This window comes from Anticarsia gemmatalis, chromosome 9, assembly GCF_050436995.1.
Source record: "Anticarsia gemmatalis isolate Benzon Research Colony breed Stoneville strain chromosome 9, ilAntGemm2 primary, whole genome shotgun sequence".
In the NCBI taxonomy this organism is placed as follows: Eukaryota; Metazoa; Arthropoda; class Insecta; order Lepidoptera; family Erebidae; genus Anticarsia; species Anticarsia gemmatalis.
In genome coordinates, this window is record NC_134753.1 from 4192752 (window position 1) to 4205847 (window position 13096).

Consider the following 13096-nt stretch of genomic DNA (forward strand, 5'->3'; position numbering starts at 1 on the left):
TTATATAGTACGATCAACTGAGAACTTGAATAATAAACGCTAAGGTAATCGTTACAGAGGTGAAAAAAATGCCTTCACTCTTATTAGACTCGCACACTTAAAGCAATTGCCTGCGATTGTTCGAAGTCAGAAACATTTGCATATAAATAAGATAGAATGTTGGTGATCTTTAATATAACTTTACTATACTAACCTTTATGCGCAAAGAGAAGAAATGATAATATCATCTGTGGTACGCATCTTTGAATAAGAAGCGATTCTAGTCTCACAGTACAGAAGCAAATAGCGTCATGTCAAAACGCAACTTTGAATGTAGCAAAAACAAATGACGATTACACGACGTTATTGAAGACGCTGCAAGTTGCACATGACAGTTGTTCCCAGAAGTGACAATGTCAATTTGTTCCGTTTGAACCGTATTGTTGGCCATGTTCATGTAAACATCGGACGATATGCACTCAAACCAAACAATAACTGTATGTATAACAATCGAGCACATTCTAGTGTTTGTAAGTGAACCGGAGCATACAAAACTCACTCTAAGTGGCTGCGATTGTTTGTATATCAAGAATAAAAGAAAATGGATTTTACGGTGTAGGTATTGGGTAAAGAAATTGAAAAAGCGGCTCTAGAAAATAATTTTCTTTTGCAAATACTGTTATTAGTCATGTTTTGGATACATTCGTCTGGGTGAAGGTTTCGTATTAAAAACCTACGGCATTTTGTATCTTCCTTGAAGATACTACAACTAGGTACACCTATATTTTAGCTCGAGGTTATACACAGCTGACTTACAACTGTGTGTGACTACGCCCAATGCTAGCTATTATTTTGAACAGTTCGCTTGTCTTTCCATTCCATTTATTTCAAAAGTTTATTTTATGGCCGGTTCCGTAGTTGCTGAACTTCCAAAACATAAATTACCGAGGTTGTTCCACGACAACATAAAAAATTTAATTTACTAAGGAAACGTTATTTCGAGGTAATACAAACCGAACATATATTTACCTTCATTTATAATTTTGTGTTCCCAATAAGCAAATTACGTCAGTACATTGAATTACTACATGCGGTTTTATTGTCATTGAAATCGAATCAATAGGTAACTGTTAAATAAAAATATTGTTTGTAATATTATCATAGTCTCCCTGAAGCTTATATCCAATGTGGTCGCAGTCGTTCTGCATGAGTGATATCCTCGTCTCGTGCAATCAAACGTGACCCGTCCACAAATGTCCAATCGAATCTCCCTTCACGACGGAAATCATTTTATTTAGCTCCACCTACGTCTACATGACACCGCCTGAATTGCTTAATGTGAGACCGGACAGAACAAAAACTAGAATCGACGTAGTTTATTTTATTATTCGCATAACATAACTAGGTACAACTGATATGAGAACTGCATTACAAACAGACAATCTCATTTCACAGATACCTGCGGCAACTTCGCAGAGCTTGACCTTACTCTAGATTCTGTAACCGTCAACCAAAAAATGCTGGATTCCTTGAGAATATTAAAAGTTGTCTTTATAAGGATGACACGTTTTCTGCAATAGCGACTACGACATGAAGGCAGCAAGTAATAATTGTAAGTATAAACTGCCTTGAAAATTGTAGCTAACGAGACATAATTAGGAAGGTACACTGAACACCAGGGTCGTCAGGTATTCAGTACAGCCCACGTATGCGAAGCATTTGACACTTTCTATTTATGTCCAAGCGTCAGTTCGCGTGACTGCAGCCATACTAGGTGACATAATTCTATTTCCAAAGGGACCGACAATTTCCTGTGGTAAATAAATTATTTAATAGGGCTTAGCGAATATTGTTGTTCCGAAACAAGAATATTCAGTTAACGTCGGTACGTCATAACTATGGCTTTGTCTCATTAGTATAATTAGTACATAATAAACATGTTATTGACTGACTCTATTAAAATTTAATTTAAAAAGACATAAACGACGACTGCAGCGCCTTAAATAACGCCTGTACGACTGTTTTCATAAATCTTAGAAAATGCTTGGGTCGACGTTCGTTCGAGACGAATGCACCGTAGATGGCAAACAACCGCAGCACTTCGCATGCGGTTGCTGGCATTAGCCTGGAACATGAAAATGGATGCCATATAACGTGACTTTATTGATAGAGACATAAAATGCCAAGTGGTAAAATTGAGCCTATACTTTCTAACAATATATCACAAATCATACGATTCTCGAGAGCAGATAAATCTAGTAAAGATAACGTCGATAACAGTTCTAGTGACCCAGAAAGGGACAGAGTGAGTGATCAACAAGCCATTTAATCGGATTATATGCTTTATAGCATTTAATCAACAAGTCCCTAATCGTGCCCGCATCGGCTACCGAGAGTAAATTGGTGGTGATCTCGAGATAACAGATAGAAAGCCGTTGAAACAACACCAACCGCGTTACGCGCGCTGAACAAATTCAAAACGGAACTCACCACCGCCGCACTGCAAATAAGGTGCAGGCCGTTAATCTCCCTATTGTGCAATATTTTGTAAGAATAGTACGAAGCCATGGTGTCTTATTCATAGTGTGTTTGTAACATACTAATAGTAGAACAAAACTTCTGGAAAAATAAAGAATTTTGGAAACGATGTTACGAAATTCGTCGGATCAAGATCTCGCAAGTGATATCACAGTTGCTCACACCATAAATTGACTAGTTGATGCGCGGGCGCGGGTGTTGCCGGTGAGGTACAAAACTCGATTCGAAATCGTCGTGCCCAATGTCAGACGGCACAAGGTCGCCTCTCACGATAAACGCCTCTGCAAACCGTTCAGGTTTAACAAAGCCAGCGAATCTGCAATCTGATCTCCCCACAAGTATTCATCTGTACTTATTTGGTTCGAAACTACACATGAGAACGTCTATTGTTCTAAAAGTCTGACATTTAATCTATACAGTTTACGTTGACGAAGAATTTCTAAAGTTCAATAAATGCGTCAGACTTTGGAATGGATTACAATTAAGTTTTTACATTAACTGTAGAACCAAACGTCAGGTTATTATTAAGATGGCAAAACTGGAAAAACCGCAGACCGTTAATACTTGGTCATCGTCGTCTATAACCACACCTATATCAGTGGGGTGGGTATCGATGCGTTGCTCTTTATAAGGGACAGGCTTTTTATGCAGCTGAGTTCCTACGAACACATTTTAAATGCAGGACGTTTTAACCGAGTTGAAACGGACATCAACCTTTTAGTAAATGTGTAATAACTGCACGTGATTTATATGGTAACTGTGAATAATCCATCACGCGGTGCAATGGCTTATCGCGATTCGAACGACATAGAGTTGCTTCCACGTGCCAGTAAGTTCCACCGGCATTGCATAAACGTGTTACAAGTCGTTAAGTGCATAATAATAATTTATGAAATGCTTCTAATCGCTTTAGTAACACTTTCTCTCGTTCGAGACTCCATAAGTTAGTTAACCCTTCCGTGATACTTTCATCGCCATTAAAGACTAATACCCTTAACAGAAAAAAAAAACAATTAACTAGATCATAACGATTAATAAGCGATCTCTATGCCATTGACGGTTTCCAATTTGATTACGGTAGAAAAAAATGAACGAGTGAAACTTGGCGTCCGCGTTTTGCTCTCGTTTTTAACGTGACGACGGAAACGCGGAGCTCACGAAACTTAGGTTAATCGGGCACACAAAAAACATTTGGATACCCAAGGACACTGTTGTCAATGACGTATAATAAAACTTGCTTCGGTTAGTAACTATTCAGAAACTCAATATGAATTAAAGTAAAAGTTGGTAGGAAACTAGTGCATAGCGCAGTGATTTGTGCTATTTGCAGATTTGGTGTATACTTTGTCGTAGTATAAACTCTACAGCAGTCAATATTACTTACGAAATATGCGTAAGAATTCTGCAATTTTTTAATATACTGCACTAATACTATGTTTAAACTATTTCAGACAGATATAGCAAAGAAACTCTTAGCCAAATTGCGAGATACCTGTTACGGTTTAACTTTTCATTTTCTATAAAAAAAAATCCTTCTGCTGTCGTCTGTCTTGATTGTTTTTTTAATCTTCCACAACCTGCAGATGCAGTTCGGGCTACTAATGTATTTTAAACCCGTTCACCGGAAATTATTTATTTCGTCTTGGCGCCCACCTGTCACACAGTAGGAACGATGAAAGAAAGCGACGGCAGGACTACCACAGATGATAAATGAAGTTTAGTCTGGATTTAAATGTTTCTAAAGTGGCTTGTTTACAAAAGTTAAAAGCATCTTATTTTGTTGGTTGAAATAAATAGAGTCGGAGTATATTGCAGAATAATGCTTTCAGATACACACAAATTATTGCAGAATTTCTCAAAGTTATACATATAATCATATTTACTACTTCGAAGAATAACATATTCCTGATCAGCTATAATCATATTCTTAAAGAGATAAATAGTGTGTTCTGTACTATTTGCCGACTGATCCGTAAAATCATTAGTCGTCCAATATTCTCCAAAAATAATTAATTTGATAATAGGTTACCCAGTAATGTTGATATAGATCCAGTGTATTGTACATGGCATGGACATGACTTACTTATAATCTCAAACGAAACCGAAATGATATGTCAAAAACTGAGACTGCTTATGAAATGTACCTACAAAATAAAGTAATATTTTACACAAACAAGGAATCTTTGTTATGAAAACATCAGTTTGCATACTATCTAATCTTAGGCGGATTCGTCACGCGGGGAGATAAAGTATTGGAGAAAGAAGTCAAACAAAATATCGCGTTATTTGAAGAGATAAGACACCTCAGTAGTTAAACTCCCACCCAAATACAGATAAACTATCAAATTTTACAGAAGGATGTTGAGCACTGAGATAAGGTTAAAGATACAGCTTTAAAAATATCATTTTATTATATTTCATGACATTTACCTATAGAATTACTCAAACATGGGAGTAGCAGTTCTCATTCGATGTATTATTTATGAAAAATATATTTGCTAAACCCAGACTGCACAATTTGTGTAGCACTTTATGAGTTAAGTAAAATTAATTTACAAGCTGTCAAATCACGTGTTCAGTATAATTTAAGTTGTTGAAAAGGTGATTTATTGCTTTGGTTTTAACATCATGCCATATAACTACAGTTTATTTGAGACTGACATTTTTGAAATTATAGTTTTAGCAATTTGGTCATGAACTAAGCACTTATGTGTAAAAATTCTTTTTTAGCAACATGCAAATGATGCAAATAGCAACATTTCAAAACAATGTCAATGTCAAATTAAAGAGTTTTTAATTAATTTACAGTTCATTTCCGTTAGTAACTTCTAGAAACTCGAATCGATGTGACAGCTTGCCGCTATTAGTTTAAGAGCGATATTAGTTGAACGATAATTTGATCGGATTTCGGAAACCCAAGTGTGAGTCATTAAATATGAGAAGATTTGATCAGAATCAAACGAAACTTTAGGCTATCGTTTAGATAAACTTACAGCCTAAAAGGAACGTGATAATCTTATCGAAGGAACATATACAAGAACAAAGCAATAATTTTTAATTTCGATGTTTTGAGAATGTAAAGCAGTCTGTCGAGCACAATGAAACACGTGTTACTCGAGAAGAAAGGGTAAAAGTTTTCAAACAATGGATTAACAATAAAACCAACCATAACAGTAACACGGGTCTTTACTCTAGCAATAGCAAAAGATTCTTAGAATAATCACAGGTCTTTGTCTAGATTTTATTTAGAAAATATAATTGTGTTAGGAATGGTGGTAGTAATGGTTAAAGCAGCAGTTAAATTTCCTTTGCTTTCGACGTCAAAAGTTCGCCAGGAGTAGAACTAAATCAAAATCAAATTCATATAATTTATTCATTCAGGTCAAATGCTGACACTTATGATAGTCAAATGGCATATGACAGAGAGTGAATTTACCGCCAGTTCGGAAGGTAGAGCCAATGAGAAGAGCTGGCAAGAAACTGCTGGCCTGGACTATGCAGATGCATGTATAATTAGACTTTCGACATAGATTACGTTTATTATTTCAATCCTTGATATTACAACTCAAGTCAGATCTTGAATACCATGTCTTAAATGAACTTTCAAAGGTGTGTAATACTTAGAACACGGCATATAAATTTGCAACATCACATTGATCACGAACTATTGATCCAGCGTAGACACATCGGGTGTTGAACGTTCACGCCGACGAACGACACTACCGACTAAGTTTGTCTTTCGTAACAGAAACGTGACCATTGTATGAACTAAGAAACTAGAAGATAAACTTGTTCATTCAGTCTGTAGGAAGAGTGGAATTTATTGACAACTTTAGGTTTTAATTATAAAAGATTTTACCTTAAGTATGAATAGAGCATGAAAGTAGTCTGCAAAAGAATGAAGAAGTCTAAATCTGGTAAAACAATTTTTGGGAATGATAGAGAATACAGGAGATGATGATTTATATAGCTTTGACCAGATAAACCGACTGATGAGGATGATGGCAGACAAATTGAGTTGTAAGATAACATCAAGCATGATGATGCTATTTTAAAACCATAACAATATTCACGTGTTCGTATCATTAAGAATGAGCGATTTACCACACAAAACAAATGCGTTATAATTTACTTTAATTCCATTGCTCACCTTGATACGTAATGCGTGATATTAAGTTTAATCCATCAAACCACTAATGTCCATGATTTCGCAGGCTTTTTTAGGAAAACGCCTCTAGCATAACCTACATTTTCACTATAATAAGTCTGTTATGTAATCCAACATACAATAAAGCATTTAGAGTAAGTAAGGTAATGACTGTAAAAGGCAAACTGAGTAAAAAGTTACTGTCACGGATAAAAGTAGTCGGAATGCAGGTGGTTAACCTTTCGAAATAGTAATATGTATGTCGACATGTCAAGGATAAGATATTTAGGAAAAGTTCATGCACGACTAGACAATTAGTTATGCGATCTGAGATAATGTTTGATAACGTTCATTTACTGAGTGTTAATTTCATAGTTCATTTAAACATTTTGTGAAACCGTCAGAAGCAACTTTCTGTTTTAATACAATGGTGTTGTTAGACTAGCAAATTACTTGAATACATTTTGGTTAACACGACAGTAGTTACCGTTTAAAAAAAACAACTCCAAACTGTGTACGCATAGCAGACATTAATTACGGAAACTACTTTCTAGTATGAGTCATGCAACTTTGCCAATGGCTAAATTACATTCTGTTATAACGTCTAGTCTAAGTGTACGCAAATAAAAACTGAGGTTCACATTCTGTGACCGTAAAGAGAAAACAAATATTATTGTCAGCAGTGAAACACTTGGTCTGGCTTATCGCCTTTCACGATAACATTTGATCTAAATATAGCTAGTTTACTTAACGTGAGCAAGGCGAGATAATCGTTTTACTTATCGACTTATAGTGAACCTAATTCGAGTTTTGCACCCGCACGCATTATCAGTCCTGTATTGTAACGGTTAAACCCTTCACAATTTACCTTGGAAACTTGTCCATAAATTGTTTGAATATGCACGGCTGAACAACGTAGTGTTTGACAAGCAATTATTCAAAGTTAGAAAATCAGCGTTTGCTAGTAAACAAGTAATAGTTAAATGTTGTATAAAGAAAGCGAACCTGTGGTGCGAGTACCGCCGTGGCTGTCCCTGTTGCCGCCGTTTTGCCGGAGTTTGTGTACACTAGTCACAAGCACGCGGGCCAGCATGACGCCCGCTCTTTACAGCCACCTTAGTAATACGATATACACAATTCTCCATCAGTCACTCCGATAGGATTATAGTCGAGCCGTAACTCAACACTGGAGACACACGAGAGGGGCCCGGCTGATCACTGGGCCGTATCCAACACACGCACTCACTGCTAATATAATTGTTACCGCTCCCTATGATCCAGTCACTACACTTCAGGTGACATGACGGCAAACCATGTTTTCAAAACAATAGCCGTAGTTTCGTACAAATGGTAATGTCAAGTTACCTGGTTGATAAGCTTGATTTAACGTTTATTTCGATTATTATTTTATCACTAAAGGCACTTAATTATTACAGGAATGGCTAATTATTATTTCAATCGTAACAGATCACGTCGTTATTTATTCGATATGCTCGGCTTCGGCTACGGCTTCAGCTAAACGTCACAACGTGACAGTCCGTATCTCTTCAAAGCTTTTACCGTACTGGCGAGAAGGCAGTTGTGTGAGCTCGGAAAAAAAGAGAAAGAACTATTATGACGTACCGGAGTTACAAGTCCGTAACTGGTTAGGTTGTCTCTGCAGAAATGCGCCTTAATCCTTTTGCTATAAAGTGCAATTTGTAGTTTGTGCTCAACACAGCTGTGTCAGTTTCCTCGAATGTAGCGTGTGGAAATTCGAGACGGATTGAATAGTGCAGTCATTGGGTGCAAAAGAGATAAAGGCATGTATCGAATGGTGGCGAAGTTTACCGAATGAGACCCGACCGCCAAGGCCGCCTCACGTCACGTTTCGCGAGACTAGACGTGCCTCCTTGTATACAATAGGTATGTGCACGATTGTAGTTTATTGCACTTTGTTTAGATATATGGGACCATTCAAACAATACCAAATACTTATAGTAAAATAAATCTTATCTATTAAGTGGCTTGTGAGAAGTCCAGTATTATAAGGTTTATCGCTCATTAGCACTCTATGTTATTGTTCCTTCGCGTTAATGATAGATAAGGCATACCATTGACAGATTATATCAATATTTACATTTACTGATAAAAGTAGATTAAAGGTTCGTTTTTGCAAATTTGTTACTAACATGAGTCTCAACAGCTGACAATGTTATTATATCTTATAGAAACAGTTTGACGTCAACCGAACCGCAAACAAACACCACAGGTACACAGAATGATATAGTTTACAAAGAAACATTACACACTAAGGAACTATATATATTATTATAAAGCCTATGACGAGTTTTAATTGAGGTGAACGTTCCTATATTACGTAAACACATTTATGAAAAGCCAGAACACTGTTTGACATTACAAACATTAATACACTACGCAAAACTAGTTTTGAATATAAAACAATTCCGTTTATGAAAATCAAGATGCATTATCAAGGTATTTTCTGTACCGCAGTTAGGAACCGGTGGACTATAAAAGCACTAGATAGGGATAGACTTGATGAAACAGGGCGCATGTGCACAAAACAAGTTGACCAACCAGTGTTTTGGGTCAATGTAATTACAAAAATCTGTTGTGAACTAAAAATCTATAATATTGAGATTTATTGCATTATAGGAAAAAATATCATTAAGTTGCAAAACCTGATTCAAAAGAAAGGCAAGCAATTTATCAAGAAAATTCACCGTTTCTTTGAGATAGAACTTCGGTTGTTTACCGACCTTTTTGTAGAAATCATGACGTCGCGTCGGTGTGTCGAGGTCTTCCGTGATCTTGTAATACCTAACTTAATTAGTTATCTCACGTGCGATTGAACAGACCTCGAAGAATAGATGAATGATTAACAACTATGGATTAGATTTTTCTTTTCATAAACTAAATACTATAGGGGTATGCGGAGACAATGAAAGGCCACAATTATTACTGTTTTGCTTCAACAATATTAATTCAGTGACAAAATATTTTTATTTCACATAACATCGAAGTCGTTTGTCTTGTTATTCTTCTGATTGTGTTAAATTTGGTCATCTGCATAATGAACGGAGATCGCGGACGTGAATGGACGCGGATATACGAAAACACATAAAGCATCAAAGTTTTCTCCGCAACATCCGCTGCCCAGTGAAGCGTGGCAAGATAGATATGCGAATAATCTACAATAGTAACGATCAAATAAATTTTATGTTTTCTTCTTTCATACTATGCTATTTCCTGAATACATATTTAAACTGTGTGATTTTGCTGTCTTTGTTTTTCCTACAGTAACGGCTGTTATGAAAAGTAAGCTTTAAGTTAGAAGCAGCAGTTAAGCTAAGTAAATAGTATTTTAATAATCAACATTGTATATTAAGACAAAATAAATGGAGCAAAGATCCTTAAATCCCTATTAGCTAATTAAGAGTAAATAGCGACCAAAATAACATAATCTAAGAATAATTTACATAACCAAAACACGTTTCCGTCCTGGAAAAAGTCACAGACGAACGCTAATTTCCAGAATGTCAACCTCAAACTTAAACTTGTAAGGCTCCCAGAAAACTAAACGAGGGTGCCGATTTAACTTTAATATCAAAGGTCCGGAAAACGATATCCGTTTAGAACAAATAAAGATAAGATTTCGCTATGGTACTATTTGTGTTCACCTTGTGCCCAATCCGAAGAGATAAATGATAATAATGACAGTTCCAGGTTTCATCAAATAGAAAAAATAAAAGAGCATTTCACGTCAAATGCTACCGGACTTTTAAAGATTTTATCATCGAGTACATCAGGTTAAATAAAATAAAAATACGAGAGGTTGATATGACACCAACGCATTACTGGATTGACCAGCTTTTTTGGTTTCTCAAAATGACGTCACTTTTCCATGCATGTACTTGATTGTACCTATTTAAGAATCATTTTCTTATCATTCCTTACAAGCAATCAAGAAATGCGTGGGTATTGGTACATAACTTCGATGTAATCTAGACTCAAATGGCTACAAACAGTATTTAAATCTCCGTAAGACATTTAATATTCAGTACATAAATAAAATTACTTCATGTTTCTTAAACTAATATTGAGCTAAGTTCTTTGACCTTTGTCTTTCCCGTCTACTCCTAAAGCGGATGATAGTCATAACTCCTTATTCGGCGAGCGAACATAGAATGGCAAGAGAATATTAAAAATATCGTACCACCCGTCGTTTTTGTCTTTTACTGATGACTAATTAAGCGGAATTGAAAAACACGTAATCAAACCTTAGCGGGGAATTTAATATCTTTGTATTTAACAATTTGCCGCCCACTTTATTGTATTGAGAATGATTATAAAACTTAGTAGGGAGAAATATAATTATTAAATTGACTACTTTCATCATCAAGCCATATTACTATCCCACACAATCAGCCATAAATCCTTCTCAAACTCAGCCGGGTTAAGGTTATGGTAAAGTTGTTAGAAGCATAATGACATTCTTAAAATCTTCTCAATATTAAGGTAATTAATTAATGACCATTTTGCTTAAATAGATCTTGTCGCGGATTAAGAGGTTTCCTATCGGTGATGTCTACCGAAAACCAATTTTAACCGTAGCTACCAAATTCTCGTTCCTAAACGGGTTTTCCTAAAGTTTTAATTAGTTATAGAGCTATGTAAAAGGAGATGTGAAAGATGGTTTAGTTTAATATTAGTTTGTAGGAGTGCGAGAGTTACTACTTTCTTTTTACATCCCGAGGCAGAGGTGACTCGTCCAGTTTGTTAACATTAATGTAAATGTCATTGAATGTCGTCCGACCGGTTGCGATGAATTTTTTTAATCGACAACTGCTACTGGTGTTATTTTGAAAGCTGCAAATTAAATTTAGCGATCCCTATACAAGCTACTTGAGTCGGCTATTGAAGCTTGTACTGTGACCTTTTGTAGAGCCAATTGTGCAAGGTATGTATTAACGAACACTAACAAGCATACCTACCGAGAAATAAATGCATAAAATTGTAATGATGTAAGAAAATTGCTTCTATTTTTAGCTTCGGGCTAAAGGTGTTTGTTACCCTACCAGTGCATTGCCTTCTTTATTTCAACATTTAGAAAGGTATAATAAAATAAGCCCTTTTACTAGTTAAACATTAACATAATATCATCTAGTGTGTCGATCCAGTCGAATAATTACCATCATTAATATTGGTATATGTATATGGGAGTAGCACATGTAAATCAGGTATCTAATACGGTTATTCATTTTCTTTACTAGCAGGAAACAATCTATTGGAAACAAGTGTCGAGTAAACAGCGCACCAAGACTAAGATACGCCTATAAAACGAAGTTGTTTGAGCAAATCGTATAATCACATCCATCGTAGACATAGAAAGGAACATTGCATGACTGCGAGCACGTTCGCAGAGTGATTTACTATAAAATCATACAAAGCCAACAAATCGGCACTCTACGGCGACTATAGCGACCTCGACTCAATTGAAATCCAATCAAACCGCAACTTATCACGAGACAGACGTTTGTTACGACGTTTAAAGTGCGCACAAGCACTATTGCCACAGCGTCGGAGGCAATGAGTTGAATTGACAATGTGGAATACAATTGACAAGCAGCCAGTGACCCGTCGGTTAACGATGTGCACCGCGCACGACAACGTTTTATTTGTAATGCAAAACTGCAAACATCCTATCGTCACGACGACCATGCCCATCACAATAAAATAATGTAATCTAACTTATAAACACTATTGTAAAACATATTTTATCAATGACGACATACGATTACTCCAAGCTATAATTTGCCGCTTTTTTACACGAACTGGTCTAGGAAGTAAAAAATAAAATTATAAGGTCACGATGACTCATGCTCACATTTTTTGCAATAATACAATCACGATGGAGTTCCTGTGAGTTCTCACTCTTAGAAAATTATATGTTTCATTACAACTAACACGTGCACCGGTTAAAATGTAACGATCCTTAGAAATGCTCTTTTGATGCACGACATTGTTTATTAATGAAGAACACACTTTGAATGCGCATAGGAAGCAGGGTAATAAACGTGCCGGAGTTCTAACCGCTCTATAAAAGCTCGTCCGTAGCTAATTTTAATATGTAAAGAGCTTACTTAATAAGGTATTAGAATCCATCTAAAATAAATAATAGCGACAAATGATAACTATTGCAATATCATAATTTACACCTCAATAAAATCTGGGCTACACCATTGTAGGAAGTAATTATTTGATAGTGTAACACATTCTTTAGAGCGCCGAATGACGAAGCAAAACTCTGATCCAAATCCATTTCATAATTTTCGATGAGTGACTTGTGTCGACATAATGGTTATAGGTATATTATTTACAAAGTTTGGCCAGTTACGGACGTAACGAGTCAACGAATCTTGATGAATA

The 13096-nt window shown here is 36.0% G+C and overlaps 1 protein-coding gene across 4 annotated transcripts in view; it reads right to left on the bottom strand.

Annotated features, from left to right (window-relative positions):
* Positions 1–13096, bottom strand: part of jvl (javelin-like) — a 74129-nt gene that overhangs the window by 36551 nt on the left and 24482 nt on the right. The window contains exon 1 of one of the 4 annotated variants that reach the window (XM_076118822.1): positions 7670–8246. The exons of the other annotated variants lie outside the window; for them this stretch is intronic. The gene's annotated coding sequence lies outside the window, so the exon portion shown is untranslated. Of the gene's footprint in view, positions 1–7669; positions 8247–13096 lie in introns of those variants that run through there. 4 annotated transcript variants of the gene reach the window in all.